The sequence below is a fragment of the Notamacropus eugenii genome, chromosome 5 (assembly GCF_028372415.1).
Source record: "Notamacropus eugenii isolate mMacEug1 chromosome 5, mMacEug1.pri_v2, whole genome shotgun sequence".
NCBI classification, from domain to species: domain Eukaryota; kingdom Metazoa; phylum Chordata; class Mammalia; order Diprotodontia; family Macropodidae; genus Notamacropus; species Notamacropus eugenii.
This window is the reverse complement of record NC_092876.1, coordinates 18697206-18720350: the sequence shown is the minus strand read 5'-3', so window position 1 is coordinate 18720350 and position 23145 is coordinate 18697206. Positions and strand designations below refer to the sequence as shown.

Below are 23145 nucleotides of genomic sequence, written 5' to 3'. Positions count from 1 at the left end.
AAGGTGAAAGAAGACTGGAAAAGTGGGAGAGGGCCCAGTTATGCAGGGCTCTGGGCACCAAGCAGAGAATTTTGTATTTGCTCCTGGAAACAGTAGGGAGCCACTGGAGCTTCCCACGTGGAGCAGGCAGATGACATGGGCAGACCTGCAGTGTAGGAAAATGACTTTGGGGCTGCACTAGAATGGGGAGAGATTTGAGGCAGGCAGACCTCCTTCCTCTGCAGCTATTGTAATAGCCTAAGTGTGAGGTAATGGTGTTTTGCTGAAACCGGATTGAGAAACATTAATGTGGAGGATAAAGAATGATTAGAATTCATTATGATTTTGTAGACAAGGGGTTTGCATAAGTGGGGAGGGGAGCAGGCTATAGGTCTTTGTCTCCTCCCCTCAGGCACAAGAACAACTGCTAAGATCTCTGGGGAGTCCTAGATACAATTCAGTCTGGGGTTCAGTGGGTACCCCACTTCAAGGGAAGGAGGGATCTGTGCTTGGAGGCTTCTCTGCATTACTGGGGCAGCCAGGCCACCCAACTCACCCAGGTTGAGTAAAGGGAGCTTTGAACATTTGGCCCTGCCCCCACATCCCCCACACACCTGGGCAGGGAGGAGCCAAGGTTAACCTCTTCAGGCTAGGAAGGTGAGGGAGTGGAGGGAGAGGAGAAATAAATAGTGGGAGCTATAGAAGGTTGGAGGCTAGATTTCAGGGAGCAGTCACTCTCTGTCTTCATTCACCTCTCTAGCCAGACTGAGAAGACATTAAAGGACCAGAGTCTTTGGCCAAACAATCTGTATCTAAGGTACCCCCCCTCATCCCCCCCAAATTCTGAACTCTACAATCCCACAGCTATCTGCCCTCTCCCCATCTCAGAAATGAAGCATTTCTCAGAGTCCTTTCAGTCTTGTGTCCCCCCTCCCCATGAATCCTTCTCATTTCCTCCCAAGAGAGAACTCTACAAAAGCCTGGCCTCTCCCCCAGTGCTGGGAGGCTGCCTGGTGGAGGGGGCAGAGGGGGAAAGAAAGAGTGCTTCATCTGGAAATCAGGACCCGGGTTTGAATCCAGTTCCACCAGGTCCCACTTAAACAACACTTCACATATATGATCTCTTGATTCTAGCAACAGCCCTGCCACATAGGGCCTGTTTTCCCCATTTCACAGTTAAGGAAACTGAAGCTGAGAGGTTCAGTGACTTTCCCAGAGTCTAAGCTAGGACAGGTCAGGGGGAGGATTCTTAACTCTGGTCTGACTCCAGGCTCCAGTAACTTGGCTGGTAAGTCATTGAACCTCAGTGTTCTCTGTAAAATGAGGGGGCAGGACTTGGTGACCTCAAACTAAGCCCCTTTCAGGTTTCACATGTACATGCATTTCTGTGATCTGGAGATCAACTCAAAAAAAAAAACAAACCCCAACCCTCAGGGACATTTAGAGTTCGAAGTTCCATCAGAGGATGATTTTGGAATTCCCTACTGGTGTCAGTCTGTGGTCCAGGATGGAATCCTGGCTGTTCCTTAATGCCCCTGTGACCCTAGGTCAGTCATTGACAGCTCTGAGCCTTGTTCCTCCAGGTAAAAAGAGAGCCTAGAGTTCTGAGGTCCCTTCTGACTCCAGCCCATGGTCCTTTGAGAACTGGTCACTTGAAAAATGGACTCCAGCCTGCAAAACTATTTCTGTCCACACTCAGTTTCCTGGTTCCCTGCTACTCTCCTACCTAGGACAGGCCCCCAGCCCCTGCTAGTGCCCAGGCTCAACTGGGAGAATCTTTCAAACACATATTGGGAACTTGAATGAATCCTAATCCCACTGACCAGGTACAGGCCCTGGAGAACAACCCCCCTCAACTTTCTGTGAAATTTTCCACAGGGCACTGGCCTTTTTTTGTGGCCTTCATTGTCTGTACCTACCTTCCTCTCTCTGTGTTTATCATCCTGCATCCTTCATCAGCTGCAAAGTCATGGCCATGAGAATGACCCCTCTTCTAACTTGACCTTCTCCTAGTTCACCAGTTTCCTTTCCAGGAATCAAAATCACATTGGTCAAAATGCAAACACTGCTTCCCCCTGAGAGCTCCTCCTCTGTCACCTGTCCATTCCTTCCCACTGTCCCTGCTTCATCCATGAGGACTCAGAGCCTTCTCCTTCAGAGTAGAAAGGTTGCCACAATAAAATTTGAATCAACAGATTTGCCCAAGGGAAGACTCATCTTCATGAGTTCAAATCTGGTCTCAGACACTTACTAGCTGTGCGATCTTAAGTCACTTAAGGCCCTTAACTCTATTTGCCTCAGTTCATCATCTCTAAAATGAGCAGGAAATGGCAAACCACTCCAGTATCTTTGCCCAAAAAACCTCCAATAAGGTCTAGAAGAATCAGACACTTCTGAAACAATTGAATAACAACTAAGCAGGGAGAGAAGAAAGTAGGAATTTCATCCTGATATTTAAAGGTGTTTGGAAGAGAAAAGAAGGTGAGACAGAATGATTGCTTAATCGGGGTGAGGATGAAGGGAAGGTTTCCTTAAAGATGGGGAAGATGGTCAAAGGCAGTAGGAAAGGAACCAACTCATAGAGAAAGATTCAAAATGTGAGGGAACTGTTTGTGGAGAATGACTGAGTGTGTCAGCTGTTGGGGAGGATACAATAGGGTGCGATCAAATTTGACTGGCTGTTACAAAGACAAGGTTCCCAGTGTGGGAGTGTGGAGAAGGGAAGAGATGTTCAAGAGCTGATAAGAATAAGTCAGGCATTCAAGTGATTAATTATAAATGAACAAAAACATGGCCTGATTGTCAGTACTATGAGTGAACACAATGCAGTGATGAATCCTGATTCAGAACACCAAGTGACAAGGGAAACTTTGTCAATTCTTGGGAATCTAAAAAAATCAAGAAAATGCTGTTAATTTTTTTTTTAATGACTTGGAAGTTCTATACAAAAAGGATGCTAAAATAAAATACCGATTACAAACAGAATATCATTCAGATGTTTTAAATGAAAAGGAAAATGACAAAACAGTGAAAAGATTTTGATTTACATAAAAGAGAATTGCTGTAAAATGAACTGCTGAAAAAATGAGTTCTCTCAGTCCACTAGAACTGGAAGAAAATTAAATGAAAGAGCATCAAATGCCAAGTGCAATGACTCAAGATGTGTTCTGCATGGAGCAGGTTGAATAAACAGATGAGCCCTCCAAAGCCTCAAAGGATGTACAGATGTTGCCACTCTCTTATAAGATATACATCAGTCTACCTCTTGACTCATACTCTTGAATCCTGCTCCTCAGTATTCTAGAGTTCTTCATTTTCAAAGAGGACCATGACATCAGGGAAATGATGATATGACTTGCAGTTGACTTGGATTTGAAGGAGGGAGGGCTGTGCAAGGTCACTAGCCTCACTTTCTCTTCCAGAGCCATCTGGGTCCAGTGGCCAGATATTCATGAGGATGACTGGAGGTGGCCCAGGATGCAATGGGGAACCCTGACCTTTTTAGTCTAAGACCTTTTCAGGTTCTCATTTTGAGTGAGGTACCCCCTATTCAGTGAATTCCCAAAAGACTCAGGATGGAAAATGCTATCCACATCCAGAGAAAGAACTATGGAGTCTGAATGCACACCAAAGCATACTACTTTCACTTGGTTTTTTATGGCATTTCTCTCTTGTTCTGTTTCTTCTTTCACAACATGCTAATGTGGAAAGGCGTTTACATGACTGCACATGTCTAACCAATATCAGACTGTTTTCTATCTTGGGGATGGAGTATGAAATGGAGGGAGAAAAAATTTGGAAGTCAAAATATTATAGAAAGTGAAGGTTGAAAACAAAATCTTCACCAGTAATTGGAAAAAACAAAATACTAATTTAAAAAAAAGAATAATCATCAAAACAGTGAAAACGTCCTGAAAAAATTGTCTTTCCATGTATTTGGGGAAAATACAATACTATTTAAAAGAAAAAAACTCAGTTACTGATTCCATTGCATTAATCAGTGGTAAATCATTCAAACACTGAAGCAAGATTTACCTCTTTTTTCATCCCATTTTCTATCTTTCCCTTTTCCTTTTTATCCATTCTCCTGTAGATCCTTTTATTTTGAAAAGAGTACAAGATTAAATTTCCTTTCTGGTTGCCTTTTGACTTGGTTAATATATATCCCCTATCCCCCTCTATGAGTTTCTTTCCCTCTTTCTTATGCCCCTTCACATTCTGTAATTCCAGAAAGTTCCAGAAAACATCAAATCATCTGGAGGATGGTGCAAGGGTCAGTTCATGACCTCTCAATTCTGTTTCTCCCACTTTCACTTCTTTTTCATCTATGCTTTCACCTTGCTGTCCATATTGTACATTAAGAAAAAATTCTCGGGGGGTAGAGCCAAGATGGCGGAGTAGAAAGGCGCACATACACATAGCTCCGAACCCGCAACCCACAGATCGGCTACAGGGGAGCAACTCACGGTGAATTCTGCACCCAGAGGCCACGGAATATTGGAGCGAGGGAGATTTCTGTTCCGGAGGGACCTGCAAACCTCTCGAGGGGGGTCCTTCATGCTGCGGACTGGGCGCCGGGACTGGGAGCAGAGGGCAGCCCTGCAGCGGCCGGCCGCGGCACCGAGAGGAAAAGATCCGGGCTTCAGGACGGGATCTCCAGCGGCCACGCGGGTCCCTCCACCCACAGAGGGACCTGCAAACCTCTCGCAAAAGGTCCGTTGCACTGCAGACATGGAGCCCAGCCAAGCCCAGACCTGCTGCGGCCACAGCACCAAGAGAAACAGACCCGAGCAGGCTTCAGGGACGGGATCTCCAGCAGCCGCACAAGTCCCTCCACCCACAGGTGACGGGGGTCGGTGAGAGAGTCTCTTTGGCGGGTTGAGAGGGGAGTGGGGTGCCCCCATGATTCGGGCCCCCCCCCCGGGAGCTAGAAGCTGAGAGGCGGCTGCAGACAGGGGCTCCCCAAGCTGGCGGGAGCCTGGATCCATTGTGGAAGGTCTGTGCATAAACCCCCTGAGGGAACTGAGCCTGAGAGGCGGCCCTGCCCCAACCTGACCACCTGAACTTAATTCTCACACTGAATAGCAGCCCTGCCCCCGCCAAAAGCCCTAAGGCTGGAAGCAGCATTTGAATCTCAGTCCCCAAACGCTGGCTGGGAGGACCAGGAGGCAAGGTGGGTGTGAGGAGAATATTCAGAGGTCAAGTCACTGGCTGGGGAAAATGCCCAGAAAAGGGAAAAGAAATAAGACTATTGAAGGCTACTTTCTTGGAGAACAGACATTTCCTCCCTTCCTTTCTGATGAGGAAGAACAATGCTTACCATCAGGCAAAGACACAGAAATCAAGGCTTCTGTGTCCCAGCCCACCCAATGGGCTCAGGCCATGGAAGAGCTCAAAAAGAATTTTGAAAATCAAGTTAGAGAGGTGGAGGAAAAACTGGGAAGAGAAATGAGAGGGATGAAAGAGAAGCATGAAAAGCAGATCAGCTCCCTGCTAAAGGAGAACCAAAAAAATGTTGAAGAAATTAACACCTTGAAAACTAGCCTAACTCAACTGGCAAAAGAGGTTCAAAAAGCCAATGAGGAGAAGAATGCTTTCAAAAGCAGAATTAGCCAAATGGAAAAGGAGATTCAAAAGCTCACTGAAGAAAATAGTTCTTTCAAAACTAGAATGGCACAGATGGACGCTAAGGACTTTGTGAGAAAGCAAGATATCACAGAACATAGCGAGAAGATTGGAAAAATGGAAGATAATGTGAAATATCTCATTGGAAAAACAACTGACCTGGAAAATAGATTCAGGAGAGACAATATAAAAATTTTGGGACTACCTGAAAACCATGATCAAAAGAAGAGCCTAGACATCATCTTCCATGAAATTATCAAGGAAAACTGCCCTGAGATTCTAGAACCAGAGGGCAAAATAAATATTCAAGGAATCCACAGAACACCGCATGAAAGAGATCCAAAAAGAGAAACTCCTAGGAACATTGTGGCCAAATTCCAGAATTCCCAGGTGAAGGAGAAAATATTGCAAGCAGCTAGAAAGAAACAATTCAAGTATTGTGGAAATACAATCAGGATAACACAAGATCTAGCAGCCTCTACATTAAGGGATCGAAGGGAATGGAATAGGATATCCCAGAAGTCAAGGATCTAGGACTAAAACCAAGAATCACCTACCCAGCAAAACTGAGTATAATACTTCAGGATAAAAAATGGTCTTTCAATGAAATAGAGGATTTTCAAATTTTCTTGATGAAAAGACCAGAGCTGAAAAGAAAATTTGACTTTCTAACACAAGAATGAAGAGAACCATGAAAAGGTGAACAGCAAAGAGAAGTCATAAGGGACTTACTAAAGTTGAACTGTTTACATTCCTACATGGAAAGACAATATTTGTAACTCTTGAAACATGTCAGTATCTGGGTACTGGGTGGGAGTACACACACACACACATGCACACACGCACACATACATAGAGACAGAGTGCACAGAGTGAATTGAAGAGGATGGGATCATATCTTAAAAAAAAAAAATGAAATCAAGCAGTGAGAGAGAAATATTGGGAGGAGAAAGGGAGAAGTTGAATGGGGCAAATTATCTCTCATAAAAGAGGCAAGCAAAAGACTCATTAGTGGAGGGATAAAGAGGGGAGGCGAGAGAAAAACAGGAGGTCTACTCTCATCACATTACACTAAAGGAAAGAATAAAATGCACACTCATTTTGATAGGAAAACCTATCTCACAATACAGGAGAGTGGGGGACAAGGGCGCAAGCAGGGTGGGGGGGATGATAGAGGGGAGGGCATGGGGAGGAGAATGCAATCCGAGGTCGACACTCATGGGGAGGGAAAGGATCATAAGAGAATATAAGTAATGGGGGACAGGATAGGATGGAGGGAAATATAGTTAGTCCTATACAACACAACTATTATGGAAATCATTTGCAAAACTACACACATTTGGCCTAATTGCTTGCTTTCCAAAGGGAAGGGGTGGAGAGGGAGGGAGCTAAAGAAGTTGGAACTCAAAGTGTTAGGATCAACTGTAATGTTCTTACCACTAGGAAATAAGAAATACAGGTTAAGGGGTAAAGAAAGCTATCTGGCCCTACAGGACAAAAGAGAAGATGGAGACAAGGGCAGAGAGGGATGACAGAAGAGAGAGCAGATTGGTCACAGGGGCAATTAGAATGCTTGGGTCTGGGGGGGGGAGGGGATAAAAGGGGAGAAAATTTGTAACCCAAAATGTTGTGAAAATAAATGTTAAAAGTTAAATAAAAAAAAAAAAGAAAAAATTCTCTTAATCATTACTCTTTAATTTTGTTGTACTTGGTTTCCTCAGTGGTTTGAGAAACAAATAATTTCTCCGAATTTGGTTTTCTTTCTAGGAATGTTTTGAATACCCCTTTCATTTTGAGGAACAATCTACTTCCCTTTGTAATTAGTCAACCCCCTCAAGTCTATAGAGTTTAATAAAAGAAAGAAAAACTAGATTACGTGGGGGGCCACATTTTTATTCCTTCAAGATACCTTGACATGCATGGCATGGGAATTACAGTCTAGAATGCCTCCTTTCCCCCTTAAGGGGGTCAGTCCAGAACTGGCTCAGTTGGGACTTGGGGGTAGAGAGTTATATGCCTTTCAAAGTGTAGGTGTTCCCAAGGGGGCCAGTCAACTCTGACTGGTCAACACACTGGGAGGTGGCCTAAATTAACATGAGGCTCTGGAGAAGGTGACTGAGGTCACTAAATCCTAGTATGTAGTATCTTTTCAACAGTGGCTGATACAACCCCACATGGGAACAGAGGAAATACCTCTTCTATCAGATTACCTCCCACCCCAATCATACCAGACCACTCCCAGCCTTGGGCTATCTAGGCAGAAGAATCTGTCTCCACCCAACCTGGGCAGCTTCCAATGCCATCTCATTATAAAGAATGTCCTTGTGAAAAACTTTTTAGAAAGGGACTGGAACTCTGAGCTGTTCAGCCTAAAATCACATTCCTTTCCATATCCTAAACTACTTAGTAATTAGGTATTGCTATTAATTACTGAAATTAAATGAGAAACATCTTCAGTTTGGTTTCAGGAAGAGAATCAGTGCAATCCACTTACTCATATTCTCCCAAGTCTTGTGTTATAAAAACTTCTACCTGCAAAACTATTGTCAGTTCTCAAAAACATCTGAGCTTCCTAAAGCAGCTGGAATTAGAGTGGAAGCCTGAGGAATTGACAAGATCAGATAAGGCTGTATGTCAAATTGGAATGATTCTACTGGGGCTCTTGCTTCCTTTCTTTGTTTTTCTCAATTCTGACATCACTTTTAAATTTCCCTGTACTTGGGGCCTACCTATTGAGCTAACCTGTCAGACTTGCACCTTCCAGACTACAGGCCATTCACCTACCACTGGTGGCAAACAATGGGTATCAGGTCATGTCCCCTCTTCTTCCCTGGATGAAGTCTGTGCTTGGTGCCAGTCAACCTCCTCCCTGTGACCCCCTCCAAGCAGTGACAGCTGTATGACCCTTGCCAGCAGGAAGCAGTTTCAGTAACCAGGACCTAAAAGATTTTGGGTCCCATTTGTTTGAGTGGGTAATTATGGGGTGATGGGAAATGGACCCTGAATTTTCCCAAGCACTTCAGCAACTCAGTCCCTGGTATCTGGCCCTGCCTAGTCCATCTAGATACTCAGTAGGCCTTTCACTGTGTTTGTGATCCACCCTCGATCCCTGCTGCACCTGGGCCAAGCCATGATATTTACCATCATTAATCCCATCCAAATTTCACTGTTCCTTTATCCAATATAAATATCACCTTTTAATCCCCATTATGGAACTGGTTAACTAGGAATCCAGTCCTCTGCTATTGGCATTACAATGAACATTGCCACTTTCACTGAAAGAAGTATGTGAATTGTTTCAAGGAAGACTCATCCTGTATGCTGACATTTTGGGGTTTCCAGCAACAGATATACATACACATATATATGTACAAACATACACACATGTATGTGTTTGTAGGTATATTCCTTCTTTTGCCTTCATTCACATCCCCAAACATTCCCTCTCCTTTCCAATTTAGGTAACAAGACCAAGATCAATAACCACTCTGCTCCAGTTCCTGGTTGATGAGTGCCAATCTATGCCCTAAGGCCCCAATCCCCAGTCTAGTAACTTTTTCAACCACTGAGTCCCTCTCTGTACACCACTCCTCATGGCAAAATTAAGTTCAGGAGCATGAGAAAAATCTTTACCTTTGAAGGGATGCCCATTAATTGGGGAATAGCTGAACAAGTTCTCGTATATGAATATAATGGAATATCCTGGTTCCATAAGAAATGATGAGCAGGCAAACAAGAAAAATCTGGAAAGGCTGGAATGAACTGATGCTGAATGAAGTGAACAGAACCAGAGGAACATTGTAAGAAGACAGTAAAAGCAACACTGAGCAATGAACAACTTTATTACATTTAGCTGTTCTCAGCAATGCAATGATCCAAGCCCATTCCAAGTGATTCATAATGGAAAATGCCATCCACAACCAGAAAAAGAACTACAGAGTGATAATTACATTTTCAATGATGCACTTCAAAGCCAGAATATCTCTCTTCTTTTGGGCCTCTGCATGAATTTGAACCAACATTGGAAAGGATTATTGTCTCATGAACACAATAACTACATCCTGCCTTAACACACACTGAGTGATTTTCCAAGGGTTTCTTCATAGTGTGAATTCTCTGAGGTAAAGCAAGATTGGAGTTGAATTGGACACTCTTCCCCAGGTCAAAGAGAAAATATTGCAAGCAGCCAGAAAGAAACAGTTTTGAGTATTGTGGAAATACAATCAGGATAACACAGGATCTGGCAGCTTCCACATTAAGGGATCGATTGGAATATGATATTTCATAAGTCAAAGGAACTGGGATTAAAACCAAGAATCACCTGCCTAGCAAGCTGAGTATAATACTTCAGGGGAAGAAATAGTCATTCAATGATATAGAGGTCTTCCAAGCATTCTTGATGAAAAAACCAGCACTGAATAGAAAATCTGACTTTCAAACAGAAGAATCAAGACAAGCATGAAAAGGTAAACAGGAAAGAGAAAACAAAGGACTTTCTAAAGTTGAACTGTGTATATTCCTACATGGAAAGATAATATTTGTAACTCTTTTGACTTTTCTCAGTATTTGGGTAGTTGGAGGGATTATAAACACACACACACACACACACACACACACACACATACACACTTATAGACAGAGAACACAGGATGAGTTGAATAATAAGGGATAATACCTAAAAAAATAAAATAAAATTGAGCAGTGAGAGAGGAATATATTGAGAGGAGAAAGGGAGAAATGGAAGGGGGTAAATTATCACATATCAGGGAAGCAAGAAAAAGCTTCTTCAGTGGAGGAGAAAAGGCAGGATAGGAGAAGGGAAAAGAGAAGCTTGCTCTCTTCACATTTGGCTTGAGGGAATGCCGTGCTCACTCAGTTGGTATGAAAGTATATCTTGCACTACAGAAGGGTAGGGGAGAAGGGGACAAGTAGGATGAGGGTGATCATACAAGGGAGGGCAAATGAGAGAAGGGAGTAATCAGAAGTAAACACTTTTGGGGAGGGACAAGGTCAAAGAGAGAATAGAATAAACGGGGGCATGAGGGAAATATAGTTAGTCTTACACAATATGACTATTATGGAAGTCTTTTGCATAACTACACATGTATAGCCTATATTGAATTGCTTGCCTTCTCAGTGGGGATGGGTGGGGAGGGAGGAAGGAAGAGAAGTTGGAACTCAAAGTTTTAGGAACAAATGTTCAGAAGTGTTTTTGCACACAACTGGGAAATAAGAAATACAGGTAATGGGGTAGAGAAATCTATCTTGCTCTACAAGAAAAGAAAGAAGAGGGGGATAAGGGAAGGGAGGCATATGATACAAGGGAGGGCTTTTTGAGGGAAGGGAAAATCATAATGCAAGATGTTATGGGGTGAAGGGAGGGGAGAGATGGGGAGAAAATTTGGAACTCACAATTTTGTGGAAATGAATGTTGAAAACTAAAAATAAATAAATAAACATTAAAAAAAAAAGAGAATTTGAAACTCTTTCCACATAGGAAACATCCATAAGACTTCACTCCACTGTGGAGTTTCTGATGTACAGCAAGATGGAAGCTCTGTGTGAAAGCTTTTGCACATTGATTACATTCACAAGTCTTCTCTCCAGTGTGGATTCTCTCATGTGCAGAAAGATGGTACCTCTGAGTGTAAACCTTTCCACATTAATTACATTTATAAGGTTTCCCTTCAGTGTGGATTTTCCAATGGACAACAAGTATCTGTCTCTTTGTGAAAGCCTTTCCACCCTGATTACATTCACAAGGCTTCTCTCCAGTATGGATTCTCTGATGGGCAACAAGAGTATCCTTGTGGGTGAAAGCCTTTCCACATTGATTACATTCAAAAGGCTTCTCTGCAGTGTGGATTCTGTGATGGGCAGCAAGAGGGGAGCTGTGTTTGAAAGTCTTTCCACACTGAGTACATTCATAAGGCTTCTCTCCAGTGTGGATTCTCTGATGTACAGCAAGACTTCCACTGTCTGTGAAAGCCTTTCCACATTGATGACATTCAAAAGGTTTCTCTCTACTGTGAATTCTATGATGGGCAATAGGGAAAGATCTGAAATAGTCAGCCTTCCCACATTCATCGTATTCATAAAACTCCCCACCAGCATCAATGTTCTGAAATCTATCGACATCTGAGTTCAAACCAAAGCCTTTCCCAGACTGAGAACACACATAATTTTTCATTCTAGGGTGAAACATAGGTTGAGAAAGAAGAGATGATTGGGGGGATGAGGCTGCTTCCCATTCATTACATTCATCAGGCTCCTTTTCAGTAGGAATTTGCTGATGAGTAAAGACCTTCCCACCTTCATTACTTACAGACAGCATTTCTCTACTTTCACATTTCTGATGTCTAAGGAGGACTGAACTCCATCTCAAGGCCATTTCCCATTGATTACCTGGATACATTTGCATTTCAGGAACCTTCCAATGGAACTGAAGAAGTTTTACCTCTTCAGGAAAATATTTTCTATATTCACTACCTGGAAGATACACATTCTCTGAGGTCATTTCCTTCCAATGATTTAGGATGGAAGACTGTCTGAATCTCTTTCCAATTTCATCAAATTCACAGTCAGTCTTTGGATTTTTATCTCCTTTCATAATAAAGTTATGAATTTCTCTCAAATTGAAGTCCCAGGGACCATCACTCATGAATGTTTGCAGGTCACATTATTCCAAAGGAATTCCCAGCTCTCTTGCTATTTCATTTATTTCCAACCTGGTCTCTACTGAAGAAAACAAACATTCAAACATAAATACAGAAAAAGATATATACACATAAATAAATGAAATCACAATGGCTACTGACGACTCATGCAGCTCAGGACCTTCTCATCACCAACTTAAATACAAAGAACTTCATGGTCTACTCTTGGAGCAAACATTGGCACTACAGAGACTGTGTCACTACAAGGAGAACAGACACAGAGCATGTGAGAGTCACAAAGGAGATGTGCACCCCAGAGTGCTGGAACCATCTGAGCCTATACATTCACATTCAACAAAAGCAGCAGCCCCAAGGTAGGTCACTATCAGAAGACTGCTCAGTCAACTACTAAGAGTGACTCTCCATGGGACAACATTCTGTGGCTAAGTTGGAGAGAAGGCTGAGCCTAAACACAGTTTTAAACATTTTAAACATCTAAACAGCAGGAAAGGAGTGGCAGAATTCAGAGATTTATGATAGAATACTACATTAACTCATCTGGGCCAGAACACTAGTAAAAATCTAAATTGGTTTTGATGAAAATTATAAGGAAATTTAAAAGGTACTAAATGAAAAATGAGACCTTGACAGGCCTACCAGTAGGTTACTTCATTCATCTCTAAGAAGGCTGCATTTAATTCCAGCCAAAGATAAATAAAAGCAAAGCTTGGAGAGATTCAGGACTCTTGGCTCAGTAAGAAGGCAGATGGGATTCAGTTTTATGCTGATTGTAACAATCCAAAGCACTTTTATGATGCCCTGTAGGCTATGTAAACAGTTCTTCACTCTGAAAGAAGATGATGCCATCAGGAAGATGCTATGACTTGCATATGAATTGGATTTAAGTGAAGCAGAGCTGTGCAAAGTCACGAAGGTCACTTTATCCTCCAGAGTCATCTAAGTCCAGTGGCTAGATAGAGATTAGGAGAACTGGAGATGGGCAAGGCACCTGAAGGCTATTTATGGACCAAAGACCTATCCAATTATGATGCACCTCACCCACTCAGGAGGGATGGAGCCACACTGATTAGTAATAAGGACATGATTCCAGCATTGAGCTGAACACTTTCATAGCATTCTCAAGAGAGCAGCTTCAAAGACTGCTGAAGTAACTCTTTCTCAAGCCATTTCCGAAATGGAATTTATAATTCTTGGTAGCAAAAAGAGAGCTACTATAATATTTTAAAATATTTTTTTGTTTCCTTAACCATCTCAATCTCAAGGATATTTTCATTAGCATTTTTAATAAATAATAATTTGGAGCATTGTCTCATATGAGTGTATATGGTTTTGATTTCTTCACCAGACACTGCCTGTTCCTAGCCTTTGACCACTTACCGTTGGGGAATGACTCATATTCTTTTGGATCTGACCAAGTTCTTTATATATTTGAGATATGAGACCTTTATCTGAGAAAGTGTCTATAAAATTTGGCTAAATGGGCTTTATTTGAACAAAACCTTTGAAATTTCATGTAATTGAAAATTATAAATTTTGCCCCTCACCATAGGATTTCTTATTGATGCACAAATTGTTTACATTTCCACAAATGTGATTGGTAACATGTTCCATCATGTTCTTTTAATTTCCTATAATGTCTTCCTTTATATCAAAGGTCGTCTCTGTAAAATTTCTGACAGACTACTTTCCAGTTTCCCAAACAACTGTCACAAAATCAAGATTTCTTATCACAGAAATTGGTCCTCACATTTTTCAAACACAGAGTTCCCCTCTTCTACTCATCTACCCGTATGTCACTCCTCCCTCTCCCCAGGACAGCCTCAGTTCCCACCACCCCAGCTCTGCTCACCTCCTGCCTCCACACTGCAGCCTGGGTGTCTCCTCAGGAACCTCCATGGGTTCCATCTAACCCTCCCTCTGGAATTTCCTTTCCACCAGTCCACCCATGAGGCCAAGATCTGACCTCTGTGCATGCTCAGGAGCCCCGCCCTCCCACCTCTCCTCAGCTTGCTGTCCAATGGCCACCTAGAATTCCTCTTAACGAAGTTCAATTACCCAGTCATTGCGCATGCTCATCCTCCTTCGAGATTGCCAGCGTCTAGAGCTTTCCTGGATGGAGCTGTGCAACCTGTGTGCATGCTCAGCCTCTTGGCCAGGAATCTCACTACGCTCCCCTGCTCCCTCTTCCAATGACTGCCCCTGGACCCTTGGGGAGGCCTGACTCCCCTCTCCCAACTAGACTAAGAACTGCCTTCAACGCCTGCTTCTGCCCCATCAGGAAATGGATCATACACTCCACGTGCATCTGTACACAAGAATCAGGAGGGCCGTGATAGTTTGAGCAAACAGCGTTCACCTGCCTCCTCCCCAGATCACCAATCAGAAGCTCAGCTTGCCTCAGCCCCATCCAGAGCCTGCTCTTCCCTCCTGGTGTCTGTCTGCCTGTTGGTCAGTGATCTGTTCTCCTTCCAGGCTCAATTTACCCGCCTATGTCAGCTCATGCGGGTTCTGCATGCAGAAGGTGCTTACTAAATGCTTGCAGCCTTGATTACTGGCTATTCCCTCCAATTCTCAGGGTGCTCAGGGTACTTTACTAACAGTCCTGTTCAACTTCACTTGCCTTTATACTTGGAGGTGCCAATGGACACGGCCCTGATAAAAGTGGCAGGTATCACTGGGCCAAGGAAAGGTCCCAGTGGTTCTCCACTGGAGTCATCTCTCCAAGTTAACAGTGATTTAAGGATGCTATGACTTGGTAGGGACTAGGCCCAAACAAGAAAATGTAGAGAGCTAACACTGGAGTGACCACTTATACCAGATATTTCTGCTAGACTTAACATAACAACTGGAGGACTGAAGGCCACAGGCACAGCAAACTCAGCCCAAAGGATCTTGTCATAAAGATGGAAGGGTTTAGAGTAAGGTCCAACAATTCAGTGTGTACATATGATCTTGATTCATAACTCAAGTTTCAAAGTCTCAGTGGGAGAGTCTGGTCTATGTGACCAAGACATATATATATGGGCTTGAGATGAGGACAGATATTATCAGTCCTGAGGCCAGAAGGTCATCAAGAGGAAGATCAAGGGGAGAGGGGATCATCAAGATGGTGGAAGTAATAACCATATTCCTTTCTAGCATCCTTCCAGATATCCCTACTTCAAGTACAACAGCCCACATCTATCTCCACCAGAGCCTCATCCGTAGACATGTGGGGGAAGCTGATGAAATTTCTAGGCTTAATCAAAGATTTCAGTAATTAATTTCTGAATGTAATCTTCCAGCGTTCCAAGACGACGTTTTCCTCTCACTTCTGTAATCCTATGCTTTCTTGGTTCTCCTCTACTTTGATTACTTCTTTTCTATAACTCTCAAAGGTTCATCTTCTGCTGCACAGAAGTGGGTGCCAAGACCATAGCGTTGGCCTTCTTCTCTTCTATCTTTGAAATCTCTCCCTTGGGAATCATCATTTCCATGGCTTTCATTTCATTTGCCTACTAAAATATCCAGATCACAGGCCCCCACATTCCAATTTATCCAACCATCATTTCAAATGGTTAGCTTATAACTCTCTGCTTTACAGCAAATCTCCTAGAAAAGATCGTCTGGGATCATTACAGCAACATCTGCACTTTACACTCATTTTGTCAGCTCCTTTCAATGGGATTTCTGCTCCCAACACTGGATTCAAATTTCTCTTTTTGGTACAGAACCAAGAAGGCAGAATAGTAGGAAGCAAGGGGCAATGAGGTAGCACAGTGGATACAGCCTTGGGCCTGTAGTCAGGAAGACCTGAGTTCAAATCTGGCCTCAGACACAAGTTGTGTGACACTGGGCAAGTCACTTAACCTTGATTGCCTCCAATAAAAATAGTAGGAAGTAGGAAATTGAGTTCCCTCCACAAAACCTCTCCAGAGTATTTATTAGCAATGAATTGACAATTACTGTTACTCCCCTGAGGTTCAGGGACACATCGAGAACTCTTCATTGGAAGCTTACAATTTAATTTTCCATAGGTATCTCAAACTCGATGTAACCAAATAAGGATTTATGTTTCCAACCAGACTTTCCAGTCTACATAGCATAATCCTTCCATTCACCCAGCCTTAGGAACTCACTTTTATCCTCCTCATTTTCAGCTTACATATCCAGCCAGTGGTCAAATCTTCTTTCTTTCCCAAAACATCTTAGACATTCACCCTACTCTTCATTCACTGGTCACAACCTGGGTTGAACCTCTGATCGTTTCTATCCTAGAATGTTGTAAGTCTCTATCTACTGCAGTCCTTTTTCTATGGAGCTGCCTGAGTCATTTTCATAAGTGTGCTTCTGACTACATCGTTCCCCAGCTCAGTGGTTCCAATGGCTCTGGATTACTTCCAGGAGAAAGAAAAACTTTATTCTCTGGCATCTAAACACTGTACCTTTCTAGCTTTATTTCAGATTTAGTATTCCAGATTTAGTATGTAATGGATAGAGCACTGAGCCTGGAGCCAGGAAGACTTGAGTTTAAATCTGACCTCAGACACTTTTTATCCGTTATACAACTCTTGTATTTGGAAGCCTAATTTTATATTCATGTCTGGTCTTTTCATCAGGAAGGTGTGAAAATCCTCTGATTACACTCAGTTTTTTTGGTTATGGCTTTCTTGGTTGTAATCCTAGCTCCTTTGTCCTCCAAAATATCACATACCAAGCCCTCTCATCCTTTAATATTCAGCCAGTTATGCTGATTCTTTGTGACACCATTTGGGATTTCTTTGCAAAGATGATGGAGAGGTTTGCTATTTCCTAATCTAGTTCATTTTTACAGATGAAGAAACTGAGGCAAACAAGGTCAAGCAGCTTATCCACTATAAAATATATTTGGAAGATTAATGTTTGTAGCACAGTATTGTCATTTTTGTTATATGATCTCTGTCAACTGAGGAGCAATTATTTCTCTAATTATTAATTCTGTATTTTTGTAGAGTATTTTTTGTAGTTGTATTCACAAGGTTCCTCTGTGCTTCCTGGTAGGTAGACTATCAAATATTTTACACATACTTGGGGGTTTTTTTCTTGCCTTTGTCTTTCATTTTTGAAGACCATGACATGAGAAAAATGATGACACGACTTGCCCTTGACTTTGTTTTGAGTGAGGGATGGCTTTGCAAGGTCACCAGCCTCACTTTCTCATCCTGAGCCATCTGGATCCAGTGACCAGATATTCTTTGAGGCACGCTAAGGTGACGATATATGCTGAAGGTTCTTCTCACATTGATTACATTCAAAAGGTTTCATTCCAGGATGAATTCTCAGATGTCTACCAAGACTCTGCCTCTTATTGAACTAGTTTCTACATTCACTATATTCAAAAGCATTTTTCTCCACTGAGGGTTGTCTGATTGCTTTTAAGGTGATCCTTCTCCCTGAAGGCTTTCCTATATTGATTACATTCTAAGAGTTACACTACAGTATGAATTCTCTGATGGCTATTAGGATCCAGCCTGCCACTGAAGGCTTCTTCATTCAGGACATTCAAAGGGTTTCTCTGTAGTATGAATTCTCTGATGCCTCCTCAGGCTCCCCCTGTGGCTGAAGGCTTTCTCACATTTATTATCTTCAAAAGGTTTCTCTCCAGTATGAGTCCTCTGATGGCTTTTAAGGTATTTTTTCTCCCTGAAGGATTTCCTGCATTCTTTACATTCAGAGAGTTTCACAGTAGCAGGAATTTCCTGATGTCTAAAAAGACTTTCCTTCTCACATTTACTGAGTTCAGTGGGTTTTTCTCTAGAATGAATTTGTTGACATTCAGTGAGATTTGATCTTTGTCAAAATCCAAGAGGTGGAGGTGAGGAAGGGGGCACAGACAGGGTCAAAGAATAAGGGAACCCGGAGTCAGGAAACAAACGTTTGCGCCAGGGAGGAGAGAGAGGAGGCTGAAAAACCCCAGACCTGGAGACTTCTAATTAAAATTGGGCAACCCCGGGTCTGCAGAGTCTCACCAACACAGCCTGGGTCGGGGGAGGTGGGGGACTCCACGCCCCCATGAGGCCCGGGGCTTAGCTCCCCTACCTCCTCCGCCCAGCCACTTTTCTGTCTATTCTCAGCAGCTCACCTGACTGCTGAGGTCTGCACCCCAGACCTACCTTCAGGATCCCCCAAAAAGTCTGCTTTTCTTCCCCGATGCCCACCCACAAGATCAATAATTAGCCTTGGCACAAGCTCAATCTCATCCCCTCTCTGTCAGTTTCAGGTTATGCTCAGTCTCCTCAGCCGGCCTCTGCGCATGCTTAGTTTCATCCCTTTGCTGTCAAGTTTTTTCAGGTTATGCTGTCCCGTTAGCGATTCTCTGCGCATGTTCAGTTCCTTCCCCTCGCTGTCAGTGTCAGGTTACACTCAGTCCAGTTAGCCAGCCTCGGCGCATGCTCCCGGGTTGCTCTCACACTCCTCCCGACCTCGCTCGCTCTCAGACAAATGGGTTGGTGTAGTCAGTGCGCATGCTCAGTCTTCCCGTCGGGATTCCCGTCTTCTGGCGTCCTCTCTCCAGCTAGGTCCTCCACCGAACTGTCTCCACACCCTTGACCGGAGCTACTTCGTCCGCCCCAGACTCACAACACCCCTCTTCCCACGCTGCGCGGCGCCGGGGACCCAGAATGGTAAAGAGCGCGAATAGGCCTCTCAGAGGCTCACTGTGGCAGGAGCTAGAGCCAATCAGAGTCATCGGCTCCCGCGCAACCCGCCAATCAGAGGCCAGGCCTGCCTTTCCGCCCCGCCCTCGGGTCAGCTGAGCTGACCTCGGTCGTCTCTCTCGGTGCCCGGCCCCCCATACCCCGCCCCCTTCCCCCCCGCTTCTCCCCCTGCTCCCCAGAAAGGAATCCCGGCTGGCCCCGGAGGACTTCCTCCTCTCCCTGCCTTTCTATGTCCTGAGGTGTCCAGTGGGACGCTGCTTCTCCCGCCTCCAGGACCAGAGCTGCTGTCGCCCCTTCACTCCTCGCACGGCCAGAAGGGGGCGCGCGGTCGCACGGCAGGGAGCCTGGGCCGGCCACGTGGCTTCCCGAGGGCCTGCGGATCGTTCCGAGGGAAGATAGGCCGGACCCTGGGCCTGCTGAGTCTGAGCGCCGCCATGGCGTCTCCGTCCGCCCGCAGCCCCGGGCCTCGCCGGCCTTTCGTCTCCAGCCCAGCTGCTGCGGGCCAGTGATCGGCCCATCCGGCCCTGACCTCTCTCCGTCCGGCCCTGACCTCTCTCCGTCCGGCCCTGACCTCTGTCCGTCCGGCCCTGACCTCTCTCCGTCCGGCCCTGACCTCTCTCCGTCCGGCCCTGACCTCTCTCCGTCCGGCCCTGACCTCTCTCCGTCCAGCCCTGACCTCTCTCCATCCGGCCCTGACCTCTCTCCGTCCAGCCCTGACCTCTCTCCGTCCGGCCCTGACCTCTCTCCGTCCAGCCCTGACCTCTCTCCGTCCAGCCCTGGTCCGCCGCCTGGGCCCAACCAGGCCGCGGCTGAACTCCCTCCTCCTCCTCCCCGCCCGGCCTTCCTCCTGACATCCGGTCACTGTTGGGGGAACTGCTAGAGGCCCAGCTGGGAGTGAGGTAAGGCCCAAGGAGAAGAAGCGCCAGATGGAAACAGACTAATTCTAGGTTACGGTATAGAGCGTGTGAGGGGAGGAGCCCGTGCTGGCCAGCTCTCTCAGTCATGGCCGGCTCTTCCTGGCAGAGACACCAGAGGGGCTTGGCAGCCCCTTCTCCAGCCCATTGTGCGGATGACCCGCCCAGGGCCGCAGTGAGACAGTCTCTGAGGCCAGAGGGGAGGTGAGTCTTCCAATAATAATGTAAACGGTAAATAGCGTACTTGTACATCAGGTTATGGGGAGGGATTTCACGTGGTGAGTGCTAAATCCAGCCCGTACATTGTTGGACAGATGGAACTGACCTCATCTACTGTTAATTGGGCCGTATGGTCTCATGCCATTTTAATGGGATCTTCTTTGCAAAGATACTGGAATGGTTCACCGTTTCCTTCTCCAGGGCTCCCATTGTATAGTTGAGGAAACTGAGGCAAACAAAGTTAAGTGACTTGCCCAGAGTCACACAGCTGGTAAATGTCTATGTTTCTGGTTCTGAGGCCAGATATGAGCTCCAGGCTCACTCCATAACACCACCAACTTGTCCTTTCTGATGGTCTGAGCAGAGGAGAAGGGTAAACCCTCAATAATCTTTGTATGTGGAAATGTGTATATTTGTTGAGTTGTGTAAATTTCAGAATAACTAACTATTAAAAGGGGGGAAAGTAACATAGGATCAAAAGAAGATGATCTGTCCATTACTCCATGAGAATATTGGTAAAACTGTATCAAGAAATCCAAGACTGGGCAATAAATAAGCTAGCATTTATTATTTCAGATTTATATTTGGGAAGCCAGCTAAATCAGTTAGATGACAAGTATAAAAAAATGTCCTTTTTCCAAGGGCACAATGGAAATTCTGTATACTTGAACCCATAAAGCATTCCCACTGCAGCTAGTTCCCCAATAAGTGTGACCAAAGGAGGTGTAATTCCTAAAAGAAAAGTGTTTGGGAATTTGGAATGATGCAGCCCTACCACCTCGATGACCACTCCATGTTAAGGGGAATTAGCAGAGCAGAGCACCGTCAAATGAGCCATGTCAAGTCAACAAATATTTATTAAGTTCCTTTTCCATGATCAAGAACTCTGAATTTCCTTTGGCTGATCATAATCTCTTCCATACTTTATTCCTCCCAGATCAATGTTGCCTTTTCAACATAACCTTCCAGCATTCTGAATCTTTGGTTTCCCACTCCATCTTCTCTACTGTAATTATGCTCTCCTCCTTTCCGAACCTTGCAGGGAGGAATGGAGAGCTGGTAGTCTTGGAACCTTATTCTCCTGGGATTAACAGAAGAGGAAATGGAATAAATAAACTTGTTTTTGAAAAGAAAAATTGAATAGGCCTTAAATGAGCTTTCTAAGCAAAAAAGCATGAGGACCATATGGATTTGCAAGGGAATTCGAACAAACGTTTAAAGGTGAACTAATTCCAGTATTGAATGAATGATTTGGAAAAATGGGAAAAGAAAGGGTACTGCAGACTCCTTTAATGAACCAAATATGGTATTTGTATTTAAACCAGGAAGAGTAAAAAAGAGAGAAAATTACAGACCAATTTCAGTATATGCATATAACAATCCTGAATAGAATACCAGCTAGGAGATTGAAACAATATATTACAAAGATTCCAGATCATAAACAATTGGGATTGATACCAGGAATACAGGAATGGTTTAACATAATGAAAATTACTAAATTAATTGAATGATTCACTTAATTCATTATATCAGTAATAAAAGTAACAAATGTCATATGAATATGTCAATAGCTGAAAAAAAAACTTGATAAAATACAACATTCATTTCTACTTAAGAATCCTTGAAGGGAGGGTGGGAGGAAGGGAAGAGAATTTGAAACTCAAAGTATTAAAAATGAATGTTAATTTTTTTTCCATATAACTGAGGAAAAATAAAATACTAAATAGATTTTTAAAATGGATTTTAAAAACCCTTAAAAGTATAGATATGGATTTCTTCTTAAATTAATAAAAAAAAATTTGTCTCAAACCATCAGCAAACACTGTTTATAATGGGGCTGAACTAGACGCCTTCACAAGTGAAACAAGGATGCTTAGTGTCACCGATATTATTCAATACTGTGTTGGAAATCCTAGAATAGCAATAAGAGAAGAAAAAGAAATGGAATCAGAATAGGAAAGGAGGTGATAAAACTATCTCTTTTTGCAGATAATATGATGATATACTTGGAAAATACCAAAAAATTAACTAAAAAGTTTGTTGAAACAATTATTTTAGCCAAGAAGCAGGATATAACATTCAGCCACATAAATCATCTGCATTCTTATATATTACCAAGAAATGCCTGCCAGAAGAGATATCAGGTGCTACCCATTTAAAATAGCTCCAGGTAATATAAAATACCTGGGAGTACACGTGTCAAAACGAACCAAAGAAAAATAACGTAAAGGAAAGGTTTAGCAATTCTGGATCTTAAACTCTACTGTGAGGCAGTAATTGTCAAAAGTGACACTGGCTAAGAAATAGCAAGGTAGGTCAGTGGAACAGAGTAGAAATATAACTCATTGTTGTTGGGGTTCTAAACTGATCCAAACATTTTGGAGAGAAATTTGGAATCATGTTCAAAGACTTGTGAAACTGCCTAGACCCTTTGACCCAGCAGTACCACCACTTGGTCTATTTTAAAGAGGATAACTGAAAAAGGAAAAGAAACTATTAGTTCCAAAAAAAAATGCGGTTCTCCTTATGGTGCCAGAGAAGTGGTAATTGGAGGGATCCCCATCAACTGGGCAATGTCTGAACAAATTGTGGTATGTGATTGTGATTGAGTGCTGCTGTTCTATAAAAGAAATGATGAACGTGATCATCTGAAATATAAATATCAAATAAGTCATTTTGAGTGTTGTAAACACCCAAACAGTTTATGAAGGAAGACTCTGTCTGCATCCAGAGAAAAGAGGGATAAACAGAAGTATGTATAGAATGATTTTAGGGTGTGTGTGTGTGTGCGTGTGTGTGTGTGTAATGGCATAACTATATTTAAAAGGAATAGCAAGTTGTATATATTTTTCCTGTTTCATATGCAGTAATCTTTTATTATACTTTAATGGAAACTCTTCCATAAATTGAAAATAAAATATATAAAAATAAACTGACAGTAAAAAAAAAAAAACCATCTGGTATTGGTTAAGAGATAGAAAGGTAGAACTGTGGAACAGAGTAGACATATAATACATAGTAGCAGATGATTATAACAACCTTGTGTTTATAAAATGT

General features: G+C 43.3%; 1 protein-coding gene across 1 annotated transcript in view; it reads left to right on the top strand.

The window, feature by feature from the left end:
- Window positions 1–18214: 18214 nt before the first annotated feature.
- Window positions 18215–23145, top strand: part of LOC140508306 (uncharacterized) — a 38159-nt gene continuing 33228 nt past the window's right edge. The window contains exon 1 of the mRNA XM_072616124.1: window positions 18215–20073. The gene's annotated coding sequence lies outside the window, so the exon portion shown is untranslated. The remainder of the gene's footprint in view (window positions 20074–23145) is intronic.